The sequence below is a fragment of the Bos grunniens genome, chromosome 8 (genome assembly GCF_055505025.1).
Source record: "Bos grunniens cultivar Pamir isolate PY7600 chromosome 8, Bosgru_T2T1.0, whole genome shotgun sequence".
NCBI lineage: Eukaryota > Metazoa > Chordata > Mammalia > Artiodactyla > Bovidae > Bos > Bos grunniens.
The window spans coordinates 22,744,715-22,769,914 of record NC_141172.1 but is presented as its reverse complement, the minus strand read 5'-3'; the positions used below and the strand labels follow the sequence as shown (position 1 = coordinate 22,769,914).

The window sequence follows — 25,200 nt, the reverse complement described above, 5'->3', positions numbered from 1 at the left end:
CTGGGTTGGGAAGATCTCCTGGAGGGGAGGACATGGCAACCCACTCCAGTATTCTGACCTGGAGAATCCCCATGGACAGAGGAGCCTGGCAGGCTACAGTCCATGGGGTTGCAAAGAATCAGATGTGACTGAGCGACTAAGCACAACAGCACAGAGATAGAGACCTCCAATTTTGAGTTACTCAATGTGGTTTTGTCCACTTCAGTATTCTTGCCTTGAGAGCCCCATGAACAATATGAAAAGGCAAAAAGGTATGACACTGAAAGATGAACTCCCCAGGTTAGTGCCCAATATGCTATTGGAGAAGAATGGAGAAATAACTCCAGAAAGAATGAAGACAGGGAGCCAAAGCAAAAGGAACAACCAGTCTTGGATGTGACAAGTGATGGAAGTAAAGTCCGATTCCGTAAAGAGCAATATTGCACAGGAACCTAGAATGTTAGGTCCCTGAATCAAGGCAAATTGGAAGTGGTCAAACAGGAGATGGCAAGAGTAAACATCGACATTTTAGGAATCAGTGAACCAAAATGGACTGGAAAGGGTGAATTTAACTCAGATGACCATTATATCAACTACTGTGGGCAAGCATCCCTTAGAAGAAATGGAGTAGCCATCATAGTCAACAAAAGAGTCCAAAATGCAGTACTTGGATGCAATCACAAAAACGACAGAATGATCTCTGTTCATTTCCAAGGCAAACCATTCAATATCATGGCAATCCAAGTCTATGCCCCAACCAGCAATGCTGAAGAAGCTGAGTGGTTCTATGAAGCTAGAACCAACACCCAAAAAGGATATCCTCTTCATTATAGGGGACTAGAATACAAAAGTAGGAAGTCAAGAGCTACCTGGAGTAACAGGCAAATTTGGCCTTGGAGTACAAAATGAAGTAGGTCAAAGGTTAACAGAGTTTTTCCAGGAGAATGTGCTGGTCATAGCAAACACCCTCTTCCAACAACAAGAGAAGACTTTACACATGGACATCACTAGATGGTCAATACCAAAATCAGGTTGATTATATTCTTTGCAGCCAAAGATGGAAAAGTTCTATACAGTCAGCAAAAACAAGACTGGGAACTGACTGTGGCTCAGATCATGAACTCCTTATTGCCAATTCAGACTTAAATCAAAGAAAGTAGGGAAAACTACTAGACCATTCAGGTGTGGCCTAAATCAAATCCCTTATGATTATACAGTGGAAGTGACAAATAGATTCAAGGGATTAGATATGATAGATGTAGTGCCTGAAGAACTACGGATGGAGGTTCATGACATTATACAGGAGGCGGTGATTAAGACCATCCCCAAGAAAAAGAAGTGCAAAAAGGCAAAATGGTTGTCTGACATGGCCTTACAAATAGCTATGAAAAGAACAGAAGCTAAAGGCAAAGGAGAAAAGGAAAGATAAACCCATTCGAATGCAGAGTTCCAAAGAATAGCAACAAGAGATAAGAAAGCCTTCCTCAGTGATCAGTGCAAAGAAACAGAGGAAAACAATAGAATGGGAAAGATTAGAGATCTCTTCAAGAAAATTAGAGTTACCAAGGGAATATTTCATGCAAAGATGAGCACAATAAAGGACAGAAATGGTATGGATCTAACAGAAGCAGAAGATATTATGAAGAAGTGGCAAGAATACACACAAGAACTGTACAAAAAAGATCTTCATGACTCAGATAATCCTGACGGTGTTCTCACTCACCTACAGCCAGACATCCTGGAATGCAAAGTCAAGTGAGCCTTTGGAAGCATCACTATGAACAAAGCTAGTGGAGGTGATGGCATTCCAGTTCAGCTATTTCAAATCCTAAAAGATGATGCTGTGAAAGTGCTACACTCAATATGCAAGCAAATCTGGAAAACTCAGCAGTGGCCACAGGATTGGGAAAGGTCAGTTTTCATTCTAATCCCAAAGAAAGGCAATGACAAAGAATGTTCAAACTACCACACAATTGCACTCATCTCACATGCTAGTAAAGTAATGCTCAAAATTCTCCAAGCCAGGCTTCAACAGTACGTGAACCATGAACTTCCAGATGTTCAAGCTGAATTTAGAAAAGGCAGAGGAACCAGAGATCAAATTGCCCTCATCTGCTGGATCGTTGAAGAAGCAGGAGAGTTCCAGAAAACATCTACTTTTGCTTTATTGACTACACCAAAGCGTTTGACTGTGTGGATCACAACAAACTGTGGAAAATTCTTCAAGAGATGGGAATACCAGACCACCTGACCTGCCTCCTGAGACATCTGTATGCAGGTCAAGAAGCAACAGTTAGAACTGGACATGGAAAAACAGACTGGTTCCAAATAGGGAAAGGAATACGTCAGGGCTGTATAGTCACCCTGCTTATTTAACTTATATGCAGAGTACATCATGTGAAATGCCGGGCTAGATGAAGCACAAGCTGGAATCAAGATTGCCAGGAGAAATATCAATAACCTCAGATATGCAGATGACACCACCCTTATGGCAAGAAAATGAATAAGAACTAAAGAGCCTCTTGATGAAAGTAATAGAGGAAAGTGAAAAAGTTGGCTTAAAGCTCAACATTCAGAAAACTAAGATCATGGCATCTGGTCCCATCACTTCATGGCTAATAGATGGAGAAACAATGGAAACAGTCAGAGACTATTTTGGGGGGCTCCAAAATCACTGCAGATGGTGACTACAGCCATGGAATTAAAAGAAGGTTGCTCCTTGGAGGAAAAGGTATGACCAAGCTAGACAGCATATAAGAGAGCAGAGACATTACTTTGCCAACAAAAGCCCGTCTAGTCAAAGCTATGGTTTTTCCAGTAGTCATGGATGGATGTGAGATTTGGACTGTAAAGAAAGCTGAAGAACTGATACTTTTGAACTGTGGTGTTGGAGAAGACTCTTGAGAATCCTTTGGATGGTGAGGAGATCCAACCAGTCCATCCTAAAGGAAATCAATCCTGAATATTCATTGGAAGGACTGATGCTGAAGCTCAAACTCCAATACTTTGGCCACATGCTGTGAAGAACTGACTCAGTGCAAAAGACCCTGATGCCTGGAAAAATTGAAGGCAAGAGGAGAAGGGGACGACAGAAGATGAGATGGTTGGATGGCACCACCAACATGATGGACATGAGTTTGAGTAGGCTCTGGAGTTGCTGATGGACAGGGAAGCCTGGCATCCTGCAGTCCATGGGGTTGCAAAGAATCAGACACGACTGAGCCACTGAACAGACTGAACTGACTGAAGGGGGTTTGTAAACCCCAGGACGTTCCCATTAGTGGGCCATTTTGCAGACACATTGTAAACATGGATGGCAAGAGAAGACTATGTATACTTGCTGGTGAAGTGAACCAAGGGTCAGCCTCCTCTTAGCATGTGGATGCCCACAGTGCAGAGTGGGTTACCAGGCAGCCATGGGAAGAGCACTGGGAGCCTGCAGCAAGCAGGTCTATTACCTCTGCCAGTGTTGGAGCAGGACACTGATGTTGAGAGAAAAAAGAGCCAGAAAAAAAAAGTGAGGAAAAAAAAAAGAGTAGGGATTTTTGAGTAAGTCACCTAGAGCTGGAAGAAACATTGTTTTGTTCTTTTTGAGCCTCTTTGGCATGCTGCCTTGACACTAGGCCAGTCTTGGAGATTTTGACAATATTTCCTGAATTGGATGGATTCGGGCATTCTAGCCAATACATTGTCTGTGCCAAGCTTCTCCTAACTGGCAAGTAGTGCTTATGTTAAGCAATTTTTAATAGTGCCTTCATTGGTAGATTATTAAACTTTAGGTAAATCAACAGTAGCTCTTCATCAAGAAGATCAATGACCCTTAGCACAGGAGAAGTGCCAAGAACACTTGTATTTCTTGTTCTTGCGTCGGTGTGGTCTTCGGACATTGGCATGTTTAGTAGGGTACATGATGGAGTACTGAGTGCATAAGACTTAACAGTTACTAAACTTGCTCCTGGGTCCAGCTGTGCCACGACTAGCTATGTGATGTTTGGAAACTGACAACTTCATAATTTCCTCAATTCAAACTGTAAAATGGGAACTAATAGAAGAGTGATTAAAAGCAATGAATGCATTCAGCACTATACTAGATCTTTGCGGGGCCAGGAGGGCTAAAGAAATATGGCTCACTTCCTGCTTTTAAACGATCTGTTTTCTCTACTTAACAGGATTGAAAATACTAAATAGGGTGGTTTATATGCTTTGAAAAACTGTAACATACTATATAAACACAATTTATTATTGCATTTAGTAAACAAAAACTGCTGGTTCCTGTAGATGAAAATAATTTGTTTTCCTGACAACATGATGCTTCCATGTATTTCTCAGTGATTCCCCATCCAAGCAAATGCCTGGCTCTTAAGGTCAGTGACAGCATCCTATAACATCATCACTAGGCAAAATGGAGGTCATCCTTTCCTCCTTTGTCATTCCTTCTATTTCCAACTGACTCCCCTCTCTGTCCTCCCTTACAAGGGCCTGGTGGAAAAGTAATCCCTTTGTTTCACCACTACCTTTGATGCACCCCCATGCTGACTCCAAACAGCTCATGTTCACTAAAATTGAGCTTTCCTCCTATTCTCACATATTCAATCAGAGCTCCAGATGGGTAAGCAGGAGATCCCAGATGGCCTGACCACTTCCTGGATCATAAAGCTTCTCAGTATATAAAATAGAAATCTCTTTGATGATCCATGTATTTGTCAGGATTTGTTACACAACACATGTCCCAAGCAAGTCTCCTGTGATTTCCAGCACCTCTGTCATAAGCCCAGAAAGACAGTTGGTTAGTTTGTTTGTTTATTTAGCTTTCACTTGGGCAGTTGGTTGCAGAGTTTCCTATTTGTTTTTTCTGCCTGCCCCATCGTCCTTTAACTTAGAATGCAGTCATGATGCCCTTCCTTTTAAAAAATACATGAATGCTAAGATCCGGGATGAACTGCTGATTCTCTGAAATAATGCCATGTTCTTTATTATTGGAGATTATTTCTCATAATTTATTTTTAAATTTCTTGGTTCTCATTTACCTAACTGGAAAATATCTAATTCGAATAAATTTCATCCCCAAAGGAAATGGTCAAGATAAATCTTCCTTTAAATATATGTATTTATTTAACAAATATGTAATGAAATCTTACTTTGTGTCACACTGTTCTAGGTGCTTAGCATACAGAGTTAAAAAAAATAGACGAACATCCTTATCCTTGTAAACATATTCATTCTTATCTTACCAGAACTTATATATTAGTGAGAAAGAGAAACAGTGAAAAGAATAAGAATGAGAAGGAGGAGGGGAGGAAAAGGAAGAGGAGGGGAAGAAGGAGAAAGAGGAGGAGAAAAAAGAATAGAGAAGGGACCATATGAGTGTGTGTGTATTTTTTTTAATTGTGTAAGCTCCATGGAGAAAAATGGAGAGGAAAAGGAGGAAGCCAGGAGTGGAGATGCAATTTAAAATTTTAAGTGCTAAGACTAGTCTATGGGGAACAAAGAGAAGCAGAAAGATAGTGGTGGCTTAGGATAGGGTGGTGACAGTGAGAGTGGTGAGAAGTGGTCACTTTCTGGGTTTATTTTTAAATTAGAACCAACAGGATTGTTAACAGACTGAATTTGAGAGAAAGAAAAGAAAGTTAACATGAGAGAAACTAACTTGGGGAAGAAGGTGAAGGATTTGTTTCGGATGATGAGGGTAGCAGAGGTGATAGATATTTAAAGAAAGAGGAGAAGTTATGAAATAGTAATTTAGGAAGAAACAATGTAGGAGAAAAAAGATCTGAAATCATAAGAAATAATAGTTTTCTAAAATCGAAAGAAGACATAAGTCCTCAGACTGGAAGTACAAAGTCTTAAACTGAATATATAAAAATAAATCCACATGTCGCCACTATAATGAACCTGCAGAACATCAAAGAAAATAAGAAGACTTTTAAAGCTCTCAGATAGCAGGCTTTTCCTTAGCTGCAATCAATGCCAAAAAATAACAATACTATCTTCAGGGCTCACCGGAAATAACTGTCAATCTGTGATTTTATGCCCTAACAACCTTTCGGTTGTAAGACAAAAAAGAAGTCATTTTTACCATTCAGAAACTTGGAGTATTTACCACTTACTGATCCTCACAACGGGGACTATTAAATGATTTACCTCAAGAAGAAAAATGAACCCAGAAGGAAGAAACAAAACAGCACACACACAAACATGAACACATAAAAATCACTATTTATTTTGAATTTTTAAAAGTACAATAGAAGCTGTGAACTCAATAAAAAGATGGGGTGGAGGCATCGTTCCTTGGTAGTAGGAAGCAGGCTAATAGATCTTGTAATGTTTGACAGGGAGACAGAATTATTACATAGCTAAAGGTTGCTGGACATGGGTTTGGGTGAACTCCGGGAGTTGGTGATGGACAGGGAGGCTTGGCGTGCTGCAATTCATGGGGTCGCAAAGAGTCGGATATGACTGAGCGACTGAACTGCACTGAAAGGTTGGTAGAAAAATGTATCAGTAAATATTCTGGTAAACGTTTAAGAGTAATAAATAAAATGGCAGGAAGACAATCTAGTTTATAAAACAGCAGAAAGAAGAAAAGAATGTGGTTATCTGTCTATGGCCATACCACCCTGAACACACCCAGTCTCCTCTGATCTTGGAAGCTAAGGAGGGTTGGGCCTGGTTAGTACTTGGATGGGAGAATGTAGGTATCTTATTAGTCTACTAGAAGAAAGGAAGTAAAAGAAAATAAGCAAGAATGAAGAAGGCAATCAGAAAACCTAAAATAAAAAAGGTAGAAGTAAACCCAAATCGGTCAGAACACAAGCAATGTTAAGTATTTTAACTTACCTAATAAAGAATTAAAATGAGAAGCATCAAACTTGAGAAGGAAACCTCAAACCTCTTGTTATTTATAGGTGATGTGATTGCCTAAAGAAAATAAGAGTCTACAAAGTTAGAATCAGTAAGAGAGCTCAGGAAGAGTTTATACAAACATCTGTCATGTTCCTATGAACTAGTAATAACCAAAGAGAAATGTAATAGAATAAAAGTTACCACTCAAAATATCAATTGAATGTGTTTTTTTAATCTTAATGATACATCTAAGAAAAGATATGCTATAATTTTATGGGGAAGGCTTTAAAACAGCATTGAAGGACACAGAAACAGACCGAATAGATTCAGTGATATTCCATGTTCCCTGATGGAAAATTTTAATAGCACAGAGATATCAAGTCTTCTCAAATTGATGTGTCAATTCAATTCCACACAAAATCTAACAGAAACGTCCAAGAAATTTTAAAAAGTTAATCCTAAAATTTATATGGAAGAAAAAAGGACAAAAATCACCTGGAAAATTTTGAAAAACAAAATGAGTAGTTGGACCCTATCAAATACCATGATTTATCATAAAGCTATAGCACGTAAGTGATCATGATATTTGCGCAAGTGAATAGACAAATAGATCGATGGGATAGGATAGCAAGAACTAAAAACAGATCTGTGTATAGGCGGGAAATGGACACATTACAATTAGTGGGATAAGATGGATTATTTAATAAATGGTGCTGTGATAATTGGCTATTTATGTACAAAATAAAATTATATCCCTAAGCTACATTCTAAAAAAAAAAAAAAAAAAAAAAAAAACTATTGGTGGATAAAGATCTCAGTGTGAAAAATAAAAGCTTAAAATTTTTTTAGAAGAAAATAGACTGTTTTTATATTTCCAAGCTAGAGAAGAATTTCATAATAACTGTACCCCTAAAAAGTACAAAGCCTAAAGGGAAATATAGATAGATAAATTTGACTTTATAAAAACTTCAAACTTTTGCACATGAAGAGACACCACAAAGAAAAAAGTCAAGTCAGATACAGGGAGAAGGTATATATATATATATTCCCCAAATACATAAAGAACTCCTGTTACCAAACCAGTCTGTTCACCTGCTCAGTAAAGCCGAGCTACTGACACCACACTGTGGTGAAGGAAAGTGCAAGTTTATTGCAAAGGCCGACCAAGGAGTGGGACAATGTGAAGTTGGCATCATCAACCTGGACCCACCTGGCCTGGGGCTTGTGGGCAGCATACAGTTAACTTCTTACACCTTGTGGGGATTTCACCAGCTGTAAAATAACTCAAGGATGTGGCTCAGAATATTATCTCAACCCCTTAGGGAGGAACTAAAGGTCCTTGATTTTGTTTAATGGCTAAACTACTAATATTTGTCTTGCTTGACTGTTTTCTTCTGCTTCTGCATTTTCTCACTTTTCTGATTAAATCTGTGCTTCAGAACTCAGGAAAGACCTAGGAAGCTAAAAGTCTTTCTACAAACAAGAGGCACGGGGAGGACATAGGAGTGGGGAGGGGGTGGTCTGTGGACCAGAAGGCCCCATGGGGTCCTGTTTAATTATATTCCTAGAAGTCACCAAGAAGAACAAAAGGCAATGCATTATGAATGGTCAAGTTACAAAAGGGAAACATTACAGATTCACAAACATGAGGAGTTGCTCCATTTGAGTCATAATCAGAGCAATTCAGTTTACAACACTAATGATATAACCATTTCGCAACCATAAATTTAATAAAAATTAAAGTCTGAAAACAATAATAAGTATCCCCATTCATGGTGGGTGATAAAATCATACCTGGCAGAAAAATAAATCAGTAAAAACTGTTTTGCAAAGCCAGGTAGTATCTTCCAATGTAGATGCTGTGCATATCCTTGGCAATTCCTCTTCTAGGCAAATCTCAGAACGGTGTTTCTAAAACTTGAGGTTTTGACCCATTAACAGATAATGAGATCAATTTTAGTAGGCAATGAACAGAATGGAAGGGGAGGAGGAAGAGAGGAGAGGCTAGAATAAACACATTTAGACTTTGACTCATCCATGAGTGTGTGTGTGTGTGTGTGTGTGTGTGTGTGTAGATGAGGGATATAATTTTGCTTTATTCTCTACATAAGCAGCCAATAATTCCAGCACCATTTGTTGAATAATCTATCTTGTCCCCACTAATTCAGTAAATTAATGAAATCAATTTAGTGGGAATAAACAGAAGGAAGGGGAAGGGGGGAGGGGGAAGAAGGGGAAAGGGAAGACGCAAGATGGGGGGAAGGGAGCGGAGAGGGGAAACATCAGAATATATCACAGGTTGGTAGGTGCAGTCAGTACTGGCGGTGCCCTGCCCAGATCCCCTTTACTGGGCGAGCACACTCACCCCACCTGCTCTATTAGCTGCTAACTGCTCACACCTGCACTCTTACCTCGACTTGCCAGTAAGCGGAGAGGATCCTCTTTACCTGGAGAAGTCTAGACAGTTGCCCCGCCCCATCCCCACGCCCCCCAGGTGGCCAGCAGCCAATGGCTGACGCATGAGGGGTATAAAAGCCGACTCGCCCCTGGCACGGTTAAGCAAACTTGTGGTGCCGTTTGTAGCTGAGGTTTTTATGTTGGGTTAAACGGAGGCTGCTGCTGCTAAGTCACTTCAGTCGTGTCCGACTCTGTGTGACCCCATAGATGGCAACCCACCAGGCTCCCCTGTCCCTGGGATTCTCCAGGCAAGAACGCAGGAGTGGGTTGCCATTTCCTTCTCCAATGCATGAAAGTGAAAAGTGAAAGGGAAGTCGCTCAGTCGTGTCTGACTCTTCGCGACCCCATGGACTGCAGCCCACCAGGCTCCTCCGTCCATGGGATTCTCCAGGCAAGAGTTCTGGAGTGGGGTGCAATTGCCTTCTCCCTAAACGGAGGCTGGTTTTTTAGCAGAAACTGCATCTTTCCTAAGCTTCTTCATCCCCTCTCTTGTCTTTCTCACACCAGCGATACTGTCTCAAACTCAAGCTCTGCTGTTCGGGAACCTGACCTTAGGCCTAAAACGGGGGGTGGTAAGTGCTTTTAAGGGTGTGTGTAGGTGAGGTCTGAGTGGCCCAGTGGGTAAAGAATACCCCTGCAATGCAGAAAACACAGGAGACATGGGTTGGATTCCTGGATTGAGAAGATCCCCTGGAGGGGGGCATGGCAATTCACTCTAGTTTTCTTGGCAGGAAAATTCCATGGACAGAGGAGCCTGGCGGGCTGTAGTCCATAAGGCTGCAAAGGCCACTGAGCACACACACACATGTAGGTGAGAAAGGTTATGATGTAAAATAGGGTTTTAAAGGTTTGAGCGCTTCTGCTCCAGAATCTTGTAAATGTTCATGCACAAGGAGATAGGGACAAGAGTGTCTGTTGTGAAAACTCGAGTGTAATCTGCTACCAGTAAGAGGACAGATAAAACATGTGTGAAAATAGCAAACCCCTTGCTCATGTTCACCTTAGTCCACAAAGGACTAAAGGTTGAGGAAACTTGGGAAATTTCAGCCTTTACGAGGTGGGTGGGGGCACTGGGTGATTCTGATATTTTTTATGCTTCTCTTTTCTACACTTCTCTCTTTATTTGAAATATTTAATGAGCAAGATAAAAGCCCTGATCCTCACTTACTTGCCCACTCACCTTCTCTTATACACCCCCATGGATAAATGAGGAAGCAATGTGTTTCCCACTCTTTGATAAATTATGTAAGTTAAGTTTCTCTTGTTCTTTATTCTAAGGATACACAGGAGAACTAGGTTATACGGAGGCTCAATAAACTCCTGGTCTTCACAATCAGCTGGTACTCCCAATTGCCATGGGGCTGGGGTTATTGTTTAATTGTGGTTCTTGTTTACTCAAGTCTTTCATGAAGTAAGAAAAATATGTAGGAAGGAGGGAAGGAGAATTGGAAGGAGAAAGTCAAGTGAGAAGGCAAAAGAAACTGTGAATCTCATAGTTTCAGTGTAAACGCTGTGGTTTAACATTGGGATGGTTTGTTTCCTTGCAGTTCCTAAGGGTGAATCGGAACCACTTGGGAGAAAGCCCCTGTGATCAACTATATTTTTGACTGCAGGTGATTTCCTTTTTTGATTTTTGCTTTTTGAATGCCTAAGGAAATCAAGGAAAAGCTGACATTCCCTCCCTTACCAATTGTAGCTTCTCATCCTGCAGTTCCATGAGGAGTAGAGGCTTCCCATTTTTCTATGTAGAAGCTCCCAGTAAATGCATATTTTCTTCTAGCTCATTTTGGAGTCTGGTGAAACATATGGGAAATTTGCAGGAGATTGAGTCCATCAGCCAGGCATCAATCTGGAATGATTTGTGGGCATGTACATATAAAGAGACCATAGTTGTCCGCTAACTGCATACATATGGCATCCGGGAATATAAACTCACAGCCTTTGCCTTCAAAACCACATGCTACCCAGGGAGGTAGAAGCGTGGTTCACAACATGTGGGTTGTGACCCAGAGGAGTCTGCCAACTTTTGGCAGGTGGGCAGCTAGAGATGAATTGTGTGCCTACTGCAATTTCCTTTCTTTGAGGTTCCCTTGGATGTGTGTACACACGCACATACTCTCTAGGCCATAATATATACCTGGAGTGAAGCTGGAGCAATGCTGATGAAGACTTGGACCAATACATACACATATTCCTGTCTCGTCATTTTGTGGGCACATTCTTCCATCTGTCTTTATTTTAAATACATTACAGATACATGTTTATATATTTCATGGACCTGTGCAACTTTTGTAATCTCTCTCAACCATGTGTGTGTCTTATAGCCCCTATGGGGAAACCTGACTGTCTGCAAATAGGTATATCTAGCCAGGGAGGTGGGATCTGACTAACATCAGGGAAATAATTTAAGACTAGAGTATTTGTTCTAATTTTGAATTAACAGGAGTAGGGGGTGTGGGGGAGGCCCTACTTGAATAGTGGTCTTTCTTATTCTTGAATCAGAAGCAAATTTCCCAAATCTTTTCTAATCAGTGAATTTTATTGTTCATTCTATAAATCCAACATCCACAGTAACTTCATCTTAGCATTGTAATAAAGTGAGTCCCTTTTAGACTATTTGACTCTAGTTGGTTCTGAATGGCTTGAAATGTTGCCTCTTTGCAAATGGTCAGATTTTCATATATGCTATGACACAGTCAATTGCTTTAAAATATAAATATGGTATGTTGACTCTGCTGCTGGAGTCAATTAAATATTTTAGCTGCACTTTGCCAATGAAAATCTTTGGTTTGTTTATGGTTTCTTTGGTATGTGATGGTGTGTAACCTCACTCTTCTTCAGTGATGCTCTAGTAACCTGGCAAAGTGGTCCATATCTATTTGCATCATCTTTCTGGTGTTTTAATAACCATTTAGCCATGAAAATATTTAATGACAGCTCAACCCCTTGAGTTGAAGGTCTCGTGAACTAATACATAATCTTTTGCAAGCTTACACATTTTGAAGAAATAGCCTGAGCAGAATGAATTAAAGATGACTGCTGCAGAAGTCAGCTATGTTTCTGTAATGCACTGTAACAAAAATAGTGTCTACTACACCCTTCCAAGCATAGCCATCAGCATAGCCTTAGGGCATTCCAGAACAATCTAGGCAGCCAATTATGTTCAATAATCACCTGAGCTCAGACCCAAAGATTTGATCTCTTAATGTGAGTGCCTGAAGTTTTCCCACGTCTCTATTGGGATAACTGCTTCAACCATGTCTCACGCTCATGGCCCAGCGACTAACGCTCGGGGGATTGTGTGGTATGCAGTGTGTGTTTTTTCCTAAAACTAGTCTCAAAAATTGCACCCCATCCACCATGAAAACAACCTGTGCCGTTTTAGCTATTTGGAATTCAAGTCTAGAATTTTTTCCAAATGGGACCTTCACTTCCCTCTACAAATGGGCTTCCACAATGGCTCAAGCAGTAAAGAATCTGCCTGTCAATGCAGGAGACATGAGTTCAATCCCTGGGTTAGAAAATTCTCCTGGAGGGGAGGGCATGGCAACCCACACCAGTGTTCTTGCCTGAAAAATCCCATGGACAGAGGAGCCTGGTAGACTACAGTCACAAAGAGTAGGACATGACTAAGCATGCATGCACATTCCCTTTACAAAATCAAAGGGCCCGAGGAAGTCAGTCTTCCATAAAAACAGGTTATCATTCCCCTCCCCCCACATCTTCATCTCTTGTAGCACAAAGAAATGCAAGAAGCTTTGACGTGACAAAATCCTTCACTTCTATATTCTAAGTTCACAAATTTTCAAACCTTATGCACAAATTCCTTTAGTCACAGGTCTTGAACAAATGGAATTTGCAACTGCTTTGACCTCGTGTCTCCACAACTGGAAGATATGCTGAACTGTGTTTTCCAAAGATCAGACCTTATGGCTTGAAGTCAAAGGCCTCAGATTTCCTTTTCTTCTCTTCTGCAAGACACTAGCTTTTCTCCAGCTCTTGCTCTCAGGTACAGAGCACGGACTCTGGTAGGAGGCTCACAAATGCATCAGCTGTGCCTACAGTTTACTTAGTTTCATGTACGTAAGCACCCAGAGCAGGAAAATTGATGGTGGAGTATGAATTCCCAATTACGGGAGTACACAATCAAATTTTAAAAAAAGAGGGGAAGATAACTCAATCTTCCCAGGTGTGCAAGTGGTAAAGAAACCACCTGCCAATGCAGGAGACATAAGAGACACGGGTTCAATCCCTGGGTCAGGAAGATCCCCTGGAGGAGGGTATGGCAACCCACTCTGGTATTCTTGCTTAGAGAATTCCATGAACAGAGGAGCCTGGAAGGCTACGGTCCACAGGGTTGCATAGAGTCAGACACGATTAAAGTGACCTGGCAAGCACCAGGGAGCTCAAGTGGAAGGGGTAGGCTGGTTTGCAGGAGGATGGGCACCAGAAGTGATGATTTCCTCAGATGCTCCCTACTATAGCCCTGAGAGGGAAGGAGAGAGAACTTCATCCTCCCTGATCTAGGAAGGGATTGAAGCCTAGACTACAAGCAGATTGTGATGGCTCTAAAATGGATTCAATCAAGTGTGGCACCCAGGCCCCAAACTCTTGTTTACCCACCAAGCCCATGTGTAGCTGGAAGCACGCAGAAGAGAGACCTCCTTCAGAGGAAGGAGAGATGATGGTGAGGCTGAGGCTGCTCACTCTGGGGAAGGGGCAGCTGCTAGCACTCCATGCAGGATGAGGCACTGTAGTGGCTGTGGCATTTGGATTCTTCCAGAGCCAGTCATCCCTGAGAATGCAGATTTCCATGGAGTCATGGAAGAAGATGCCTGCTTTGGGCCAAAGAAAGGAATTTAGCAAATCTGAAGAACCTGGAGGCAGGTGATGAAGGGCAAGTTGTCATAAGCTATGTTATTTCTCTCCTTGCTCTTCTGTAACCCCCACCACGTCTTCCCTGGAGGAAGACATGCTATTGACATTTCTTTCTTTTACATCACCATAGCTCTTCACATGCCTTGAGTCTATGCAAAGCTTCTTAACCTGACTAGAGGTAGTGTAGTACAGTGGTTAGAGGTTGATGACCAGGGTTCAAATCCAGACTCTGCCACTCAATAACTCGTGTATTATGTGACCTTGATGAATTACCTTAGCTTCTTTGTGCATTGATTTTTTTTTCTTTTAATTCTTATTTAAGTAATTGAAGGCACAGTGCTAATACCCACCTCAGAACTTTAGGGGAAGGATGAACAGACTAATAGACATAAAGAACTAAAATAGTGTCTGGCCCATGTTAGGCACTCCATAAACACTATGTACAAGTTTTTACTTGTTTAAATTGGAGGCCCTTGAGTAAAAAGGGCCTCATAAAAGAAACTTCATTCACACAATAGACTGAAAATGTCAGGCCCTGGGCAAGCGTCTAGAGATAAAAAAATAATTGTGCTATGCAATTCATGACTTTGTCAACATCTTCCTGCAACAGTTTACCATCTTAATTTCCTAATCTTATGCTCTTTTTCTTCCCTTTTTAAAAATTATTTTTGCAATACAATATTAATCACAGTGAATAAACTTGGGTTTTTCATGATTTTTCTTTAATATTGGTCACTTGCATACATTATAGGCTTCCCAAGGGCAGGATCTGCGATCTGTCTATTGCTGTATCCCCACTGTCTAACCCAAAATCACATATGAGATGCTCAGTGAAGGTTTGAGTGAATAAATGAGGCAAGAGGAGGAATTATCATTTTCCAGAAGTTCTCACTAAAACTCAGCACAGCGACAGAGACAGGTGGTAAGTGTTAAATATCTTACCACCAGCAGTGATGATGTGCTTCCTGAGAGTAAACCACATGCTTCTCTGTGCTACATAAGTCATTTCTCTGAAAGATAACATGGAAACCCTGCCACCTCATCTTCAGGTTACTTCCTCATCCGAAACCAGGAAATGTGGCATCTTGGTAGCCAAGGAGGTAGCTTACCCTCAATTTGAATATTCAAGAGAGGATACATAGATACTATTTTAGTAGGAGACAGAGGAGAATGTATCTGAAATAAGTGTTCTCATTATACATGGATGGCTGTTTATTGATTTCCAAAAATCTTTCTGCCAGTGAGTTGAAAGGGAAAGGATCATGAAAGTAAGCACTCTGCATAAACCACAGGTTGTGAATCAAAAATTTTCAAAGATAAATTTTTCTCTGCACTTATTTCTCTGCCAAAAGGATGGCCACTTCTCTTGTCCAGATTCACTGTCACGTTTGAGAAACACAGAGCCAAGTTGAATCTCAACCAATCATGTCTGGGCTTTCCGGCCAGCAAATGCTGAATTTACAATCGTGTACTCAGAAACCCCTGAATAATTGAACTAAAAAAAGACAGCAGCATCCTGAATAATTGAAAGGATTCTGCTGCATAAAATCAGTCTTCTCCAGCCCTGAAAAGTAGAATTGTTTTCACCTCCGGTGGGTGGAACTGTTTGCATAGTGGGTCACAGCAGGAAGCTTGTTGGGGCACTGGTACCAGCCGGTGGGGCGATTATGCTATCTGAAAGGTATGCGCCTGCGATTTCTTAATGATGGCTGCCTGCTTGTTTAGTCCTGCAGGTAATCAAGGATGGTTACGGGGAAACGTGAGCCAGATCAATGAGGGATAGAGGAGGTGGGGACAGACAACCACAGTGAGCCAGCAGCGAGGTGTGCCTCACGTTGTCAGGCAAAGCTGGAGACCGAATCACAAAAGCCAGAGGCTCAGAGGAGCCCTCCAATCTGGGGACTCAGGGTTGGAGGGAACCCCAAAGTTATGCCTTTGGCTGACTTCTGCTTTTGTGATCCTGAAAAATTTGAAAAGGCAACCTTTCAGGAAGTGGTTCATTCATTCATTCATGTATTTATGCTTTCTTGAGCATAAAGTATAATCTTATATGTATTGGGCATTACCTTCTACAATAATGATGGCCCCCATTTAACAAGCACCTTCTAGGTGCCAGGCATTGTGCTAAGTGAAAGTAAGTAGTATTATCACTGTTACAAGAGAGACTGAGATGCAAAAAGGTTCAGTAGCTTCCCTATGGTGATGCGGAGGTGGCAGAGCTCGGACCCAAGTCTTTCTGACATCAGAGTCCTTGTTTCCTGCTTCACAATGCCCCACCTTCCTCTTGAAGGTTTTTCTGAGGATTTCTAGCTGATGACTAGAAGCTAATTTGTTGGGAGGAGGGGAAGAAGAAGGAGGGATGAATTAGGAAGATGTGAAAACATCAACTAGTGAAGACCAGAGAAACCCTGTGTTGGGAATGATTTGCTTTTCTGTTTATTCACCTGGCACTGAAAAGAAGTCGGGCTTTTATTCAATAATTCTTAATAAGACTTGATCTTAGTAGCCTTCACATAGTTCTGGGGAATAATCCAGACCTTTGTTCTGATGAGTGACTTAGCCCTATCTTGGTGAGGAGGGTCCTCCTTGTCCCCCAGACAGAAGTCATCTCATAGGTCCCATGGTGTAGTGTAATTTTGAGTTGCAGATGTAAGAGTTAGATGGTTCTGGAAGGCCATGCTCCTAGGGTTCATTGATCAAAATACTCCAGAAGGCTTGGATGAAGGTGACCTCGCTGCTCCATGACTCAGGAGCCATCTCAGCCTCATGAAAGATCCAAGGGCCCCAGGCTGGAAACGGAAGTGTGGGTGGTCCAGCTGAGCCTTAAACACAACAACAACAACAAAAAGAGGCCTGCTCCTGACTACGCAGACCCAAGTGCATTTATGAGGTTCGACACCTGTCAAGTGCTTGGATACTTTCATGTGTTAATTCACTTCACCCTCACACTCACTCCAGGAGGCTGGGATATTTCTCATATGTTATGAATGGGGGAAAAAATGAACTCAAGAAGTGTAGCATCTCATTCATGGCCAGGTACCCTTTACACAGAAAAGTTGAAAATGCAGGCCCGCACATCCAGCAGCTTGTCCTTTTTACAGAGTGAGAGCCCCTTTAAGTCATCTGTATCCACATGGAAACATCACTTAGACTGGACTTCTGAGTACCTTGTTCCAGCCCCTCACCCAAGATCCAGCTGGAGGTGAGGTTGACGAAAGGGGTCATGTTCTGGAAACTCATGACTATGGAAATTACAAATGAAAACTAAGCTAGTTAGATGATAAAGCAGTCTATGCTTTAGGTGTGGTCTGGGGTACAAGCACATTCCTAACAAGGATACAAATGGAGGGCCCCAGTTGGCCCCCTTTTCTCTCTCCTCAGGCTCCTTCTGGCTCTGAGGGGGCCCTTGCCTGCCTGCCTTTGGACACTCAATTGTGCACGTCCAAGCTCTGTGTAAGTGCCACTCAAACAGCCAAATCCTGGAAGTGGGCTGGGACTAGGGTTGCCAGAAAACATGCAAGATGCAGTCGAACCGGAATTTAGATAAATAACTTTTTAGCATTACGCATGTTCTAAATATTTCATGGGACATAATTATACTAAAAAAATTTGCTGTATCTAAAATTCAAATTTAACTGGTCAGCCTGTATTATTTGCTACCTCTAGCAACTCCAGCTAGGACCCCTTGGTGAGGGAGTTCCAGGAGACTAGGCATCCAGTGTATAGTCTAAAATGAAAGGGGGGCAGGGGGGCAGCAAGGCGTCCCTGGGTAGCAGAACTATCCAGTTTCCCAGACTTTTTCCCTCCCAGGAGGGGCCCTCTCAAGCCTGGAGCCTGGGGTGGGGACTCCTGGTGCCCATATCTAAGAGCAGTCTGGTAGTCTTGGAAAGCCAGCACATGGCGGGGAAAGGCCTTCAGCTATGAAACAAAGAGACTGGGCTCCACCATGAGCCCTGGGCAAAATCACGTTCTCTCTCTGAGCCTCAGTTATCTGAACAGTGTATAGAATGGAGGCTTTCCTGGATTCCTATTTGTCAGAAACCTAGCCCGTGCTTAACACTTAGTAGGTCTCAATACACCTTCAAGGGAGATCCCTGGTGGCTTAGAAGGTAAAGCGTCTGCCTGCAATGTGGGAGACCTGGGTTCAATCCCTGAGTTGGGAAGATCCGAGAAGGAAATGGCAACCCACTCCAGTACTCTTACCTGGAAAATCCCATGGACGGAGAAGCGGCCCCACTCCATGGGGTCACAAAGAGTCGGACACAGCTAAGCGATGACACATTTGTAAAGGGAGATCAATGCTAGGAGAATGCTGTGAGTTTTTCTGCTTCTTGCTTTCTGTTGAGTTGATTGACCTCAGCTGAGCTGGGAAAAGGTATCATATCAATGTTTCCACTGCTTATACCTGGATTAGGAATAATCACTCTCTGCTCAATGTAGCAGCCAATGAAGCTCAAAGAGAGAGAGACTGGGGCTGAGTTTTCCAGGAGAGCTGAGGGCTTATTCCGTTCCCCACCTGCCTTCACTGTTCCTCAACACCTATATCTGGGCTGCTAGGTAGGTGAGGCACTATCCTTTCCAAGGAAGGCAAGGAACAGAGCAGACACCTTGCCTGGCCTGAGGTGCGTGAAGTAGTTACTCACTCACCTCACAGACTTGCCTCCTGTCTTGGGTGGAGCCAGCCAGCCTTCTATGAGAGTTTAAGCCCTTTTGTTGTAACTCAGGGCTGCAGGGCTGCACACAAAGGGAGCCCAAGCAAACTCACCCCCAGGCAAAGTGCTTAGTGTTTGAGAAGAGAGGTAAATGAACTTGGACCATCATGAAAGCTAAGACTCTTTTCTTAATTTCAGTCTCATTCCTAACCACCACCCCATGGAATCTGACTCAGGGTATCTTTCTGTTTAAAAGTCCAGAGTAAGAAGTAGAGGGGTGAGGGTGGTAACGGCAAGGTGGCTCAGAGTCAAAATGATCAGCTTCCTTTTTAACTTGGGTGATTTAATGGGAGTAGAATTTTTTTGAACTTTAAGGCATCCAGGTTTCTTTCTTTTGCAGATTACAAGAGTTTAAGTTGACTAGGGGCTGAAATGACCTTGTTTAGGGGCTTGGACTGTCCCTAGGACCATTGTGGTTCTGCATTTTGGTGCAAGCAGATGAGATGGTAAAGGGGGGGTGGGGGTTCGGGTTCCCAGGAAGAGGCATTACCCAAAGTTCAGATGGAGATCTGTCAGTTGAGGTGATAACACTTCTCCAGCCCCTTCTGCATCTCTGAGGGTCTCATGTAACCAGATATAGAGCCTTTGTCCCTGAAAGACCATTGCACGAATGGCGTCTCTGCCACATCCAGGTAAATTCATGAGTCTTCATAAAAAGTGAAGCTGCTTTTCCCTCCTTCATCTCCTCCCTTCAGATCCACCCTTCTCCCAGAAAAAGGACTCTTCCTTCAACTTTGTTACAGTAATAAAGAAAATACAAAGTGCAGATATCTTAGCTAATAAAAACCATATGACTTTAGACCCCTACCACCACCTGTGAGGACACATAACCGTTTTGCTCGCCTGATAATAATGCTGAGGGTTGTTTTTTTCCCCCCATTCATGTTAGTGTCTATGAGAGTGACTCTTTAGGCAAATACTTGGCTTTTCAGGCAGGAAGAGGAGGGGTCAATGAAGGATGAGATGATTGGATAGCATCACCAACTCAATGGACATGAATTTGAGCAAACTCCAGGAGATGGTGAAGGACAGAAGCCTGGCGTGCTGCTGTCCATGAGGTTGCCAAGCGCTGGACACAATTTAGGGACTGAATAACAAGAAGAAGTGGCTTTTCAGCTTGACTGAGTTTTGAAATCAAATAATTAAGCACCTACTACAAGTAATAAAATAAGTTGCCAATTATTTTGGCAAATTGCCAATGCAATTTTAGCAAATATTTTGACCGCTAGGGCAGTGGGTAGCATGATGATCAAGAGCGAATCCTGACTCCACCACCTACCAGTTGTGTGATCTTGAGCAAGTTACTTTAATCCCTTCAAGCCCAGCTCCCTTACAGTATGAATTACGAAAACACTGCTTCATTGGGTTGTTGTGAGGAATCATTGAAATCATGTGTGTTAAGCAGCCATCACAGTGCCTGGCACTATTGACTGGTCAAGGAATAAGGATAATCATGTGGTTTCTGTCCTTTAAGGAGCTTACTACCCTGAGTGAGAATAAAGGCAGAAAATTGCCACCTCTCCTGGAAAAGGATGTACTACTGTGCTCAGTGGGTATATTAATCAGGATTTTTCAAAGAAATATAGCCAACAGGATATACAGACAGAGGGAAGATTTTTTTTTTTTTATGAGGACTAGTTAATGCCATCAGAGAGGCTAAGAAGTCCCATCTTCTATCTGCAAGCTGAAGGCCTGGGAAAGCCGGTGGTGTGGTTCAAGTCCAAATCTGAAGGCCTGAGAACCTGGGCGACTGGTGGTGTGTAAGTTCTGGTCAGAGTCCAAGGGCCCAAGAAATGTGGAAGCCAATAGTGCAAGATCCAGACCAAGTCTGAAAGTCCAAGAACAGGAGCACCACTGCCCAAAGGCGATTGCAATGCCCCAGCTCAAGCAGAGAGTAAATTCCCCCTTTCGCTCTCTTTTCATTCTATCAGGCAGATAGGATACCACCCACCCACATTGGTGAAGGTGATCCTCTTTACCCAGAGTATCTATTCAAATAAAACACTATCACACACACACACACACACACAACACTATCACACATATACCCAGCAATTATGTTTTACCAACTATCTGGGCATCCCTTAGCCCAGTTGAACTGACACATAAAATTATCACAGGGGTCCATGAGCCACTAAACTCCACACAGGCATGGGTGGAGAGGAGGGAGAGGAGTTTGGGGGGCCAAGCCAGGCCTTGAGGGTTCACTAGCCTGCACTGAACAGGTTGAAGGGACAGAAAGAGCAGAGGTAAGTCATACCATAATGACTTCTAAAAAACAGTCAACGTATTTATTGTCTATTTCAGCAAATGCCTGGTCCCTTCTAAATCAAATTAGTTGCCCCTACTCCTAAAGCTTACCCCTTCATTCTCCTTGACATTTTTCTCTAAATTTTAATGACGACCCAGCCTTGTTCCCTAGGGCCTCAGTGGTAAAGAATTTGCCTGCAATGCAGGAGACTGCAGCTTTGATCCCTGAGTACGGAAAATCCACTGGAGAAGGAAAGGGCAACCCACTCTATTTCTTGCCTGGGGAATCCCATGGACAAAGGAGCCAGGCAGGCTTCAGTCCAGGAGGTCACAAGAGTCAGACATGACTTAGTAAACACCACCAGCAACCTTGTTCACCAAACACATCTTCTGCCCTGAGCATTCTATCCACCATTCCCCATTCTATGTACTAAATTAGCGTCCCAACTCAGTAGTTCTGGCCCAGTTCTCAGTCAAGCTCCAAGAGATTTGACACTTTGTCTGTTTTCTCCACAATTTCCACATGAGCTTGGCTAAAATACTACTTTGCCTCAGTGTTCCTGTTCATAAATAGACACATGCATTCTAGCTACCTAGATAAAAGGAGTCTGGTAAGCTTCAAAAGCCTACAAAGTCTCAAGAAATGGAGTGGAAAAAAAACCCACTTAGAAATGGGCTTCCCTGGTGGCTCAGTGGTAAAGAATCCACTTGCCATTGCAGGAGACGCGGGGTTCCATCTCTGGTCCTTAAGGATCCCACATGTCATGCAGCAACTAAGCCTGTGCACAACTATTGAGCTTGTGCTCTAGAGCCCAGAAGCCACAAGAGAAGCTTGCACACGATGTCTACGGTAGTAGCCCCGACTCTGCAACTAGAGAAAAGCTGGAGCAGCAACGAAGATCCAGAACAGCCAAAATAAATAAATAAAACTATAAAATAAGGCCAAATTTTTTAAAAAAGACAAATAAATAGCAAAAGAATGCCATCTGACTCAATTCACTGGGTTGGTGGGCTAGCTTGGTCATATCCAAGAATGCTGCTTACAGATCAACTGGAGGCAAGGAAATCCAACTGGAAGCTCAGGCTCCAGCAAGATGGACCTGTATGTGTTAAGAATTATCCCCCAAGTTAACGACTAACCACAGTTCATCCAACAGGAGATGTCAGGTCTCCCACAGGAGGGTCCGAACCTCTAAGGCTCTAGCACAGGAAGGGGAAGGGACTTTGGAAGAGACTGCTGGTGATTCTGGCTCACGTTGAATGTGTTGGGGTTTTCCTCCCCTCACCACATCCGATTCTAGGATGCAACACCTGACAAGGGAAAGAACCTCCTTCTAACTGGCTGCAAGAAAAACATCCTGAGGCTAATTAAAAACAGAACTTAAGCTCAAGTAGAAGTAAACATCGCTCAATGAATGGCTTTGTCATTGCCAAAACCTCACTTCTTTGCTGCCTTCATTTAGTTAATTAGCCTTTCACTGTCGATCTGCTGCTGTCAACTAGGCAGCGTACGCAAACCACATCTCTAACTCCAGTCGGCTCCTCAGTCTTTGAAAGATGGGAGGGAGGGCGTTGTATCCAACCTACAAGCCAATTGCAAAATGAAAAGTTTCATTTCCCAGGCATAAGGTGCCAAGATCTTTCTTCAATAATCCAGCAGAGTTTTCTTTCACTGCTGGTGGAATTTCAAATTAGCAGAAGCTTCCGTGGTTTCTTGCAGACCACCTCAGTTACAGATGAAAGGGGCCCCCAAGCCCCCATTTTGCGTGTTTTCACTTCTCCTTTTATTGCTAAGCTTGCACTTACATTCTTAACTTTCTGTGCACAAGTTTTTTAAAAACTATAAATTAGCACCTTCATTCCCTCATAGTTGACATCTGCATTTCAAGTGAGAATGCATTAAAATCACCTGTTCATGATGATTTTATTCATGCCTTCATTATCATAAAGGCATATAAACAGAATACTGACCTCCTGGCTCCGTCATTTTTTGTGATTGTGTGTATCAAATATTTCATAAATATGGAATATTATAAAACTTCATAGCATACTAAACAGTATATAATACCGTTGGTGAATACATGTATATAAGTAGTACAAATATTCGGACATGCTTGAAAATGATAAACATCACTTTCAGCTATTGAGGAGACCTTTCACCCAGGATACTTTTTTCTAGCCAGGTTGTAAACACGTTTACACACACACACTATTACATGTAAAAACATATTCTCAATTTCATTTTATATATATATATATATTATATGAACAAGGCATTCTGGAGTTTGTCTTAGAAGACTTCATTCTACCTTTAAAAGAAAAGGAAGGCAGAGCAAGTGAGAGTTTGTTGATGTGGGCGGGTGTTCATGACCTAACTTTCAAGGGTTTTGACTGCCTTCCAGTAGCTCCCCTCCTGGGTTCATTTTTTGAGGCAGGCTCAGGCTTGGCTCAAGGCCAGTGTGACAATCAAGGCTGGCGCAGTCTCTTCTTTCAGAGATTATTTCTCAGGTTTCTTTGTTTTATTGGTGGACGGGAGGAGGGACAGTGAGCAACCGGGAGTGGGAGGGAGAGGGCGTCAAGCGGGAATTTCTCAACTCAAAGCGGCGTGTCGCGCTGCCGCGCCAGCGCGCGAAGTTGTGCTCACACGGACGGCCAGGCTCACAGCCTGGGCGGGAGGGCTTCAATTAATCCAGTGAGTCTGGGCAGCCAGACTGATCCCATTGAGAGGCTCCAAACCCGGAGGAGCACCCCTGACTCGAGCTGTCTGGCCAAGGTGGTTTCGAAGAATGATGAACTCAAGGGAAAATTTAAAAAGAAAAGATAAAACTATCAGGTTAAAATACGTGCCTTTAAATAGCTATGGGCCAGACACCAAAATGAGTCTTTATAAGCTTCCAAGGAGACAATTAAAGAAACTGGGAACAAGCTGAAGAACCAGATGATTTCAGCATTGGAAACAGCAGAAGGAGGCAGGAGGATCAGAAAGGGGGCCCCCAGGCCAGCAGTGGGGGAGGATGAGCAGACGGACCTCACCCCCAGGCGAGCCAGAGGAGCCCCCCACCCCACACACAGCCCTCTTGTGAAACGTGTGCCCCCAGATCCTGCTGGCCTTACACCCGCCTTCAGCAGGGACTGAAGAGGAGAGAGGGCACCAGCGCTGAACATCTTTGAAATTCTGCTTGGGTTCCAAATGAAAAATCGTTCTGCCTTCAAAGCCTAATGGAAGTTTGGTAGAAACATGTGCTTCCCCCTTAGGTTCAAAAGAGAAATTAATATCCCTCTCATTTCTCTGTGCATTTATATTTCCCTTTCTCAAGCAGAGAGCAGAAATTATGATAAGAGGCATCCTATAAAAATAGAAGGTATTACAGAATAACAGTTCTGCTCTTTTATAAAAGCAGATGTTTCCATATTTTCTTTAAAACAGAGAAACACAATTTGCTTTAAAGTCTACCATAGTACCAGCGTACCTAATAAAAAAAAAAAAATCAGTTTTTAATAGGACATTATCATGATTATTTACTCCTATTCCATTTAAAAACATTGTTTGCAAGGCAGATGTCAGAAATGATGTCCATAAACCTTGGCAGGAGATAGCATTGGGTGCAGATTACAGGGAACTTTCACATCTTAAATCATTTATTCCTATAAAGATTTTCTTTTCTGATGAGAACATTTTAATTTTATAATAGGAAAAACAAAATTAATTGAGCAGAAATCCTGTAACAGGCCCTACTAACACAAAAATGATTAAAGATCTCATGGCCTATTTCTGCCCTAAAAGAGCTTGTGTCCAATACAGGGAGAAAGGCAGGTGAAGAGGAGCAAACTGAGTGTTACAACTGAGTTAGGTGATGACGTACCTGAAGGTCCAATGCTTTCTGTAGGATGACTACCAAAGAAAACTACCTCCATGATATTAGTGAAAGCAGAAAGGCAAGGGAATCAGAGACGAATAATAAAGGCCAAGAGGAATGGAAGTCTGATGTTTTCTGGAAGCAGAAAGGAGTCCAGTGTGGCTGGAGTGTGGGGACGGGGCGAGACTGGAATGGTTGGAGCTGGGCTGGGAATGTGGACTTGG

At 42.5% G+C, this 25,200-nt stretch overlaps 2 long non-coding RNA genes across 3 annotated transcripts in view; both read right to left on the bottom strand.

Moving 5' to 3' along the window:
- The window catches only part of LOC147366833 (uncharacterized), a 115,598-nt gene that overhangs the window by 54,170 nt on the left and 36,228 nt on the right, over positions 1 to 25,200 (bottom strand). The gene's annotated exons all lie outside the window — the stretch shown is intronic.
- On the bottom strand, positions 6,178 to 9,279 carry LOC147366834 (uncharacterized). The gene is made up of 3 exons (XR_015169091.1): positions 8,617 to 9,279; positions 6,817 to 6,897; positions 6,178 to 6,453 (listed from the first exon to the last, which is right to left on the bottom strand). It is a non-coding gene; the product is annotated as an uncharacterized LOC147366834 (long non-coding RNA).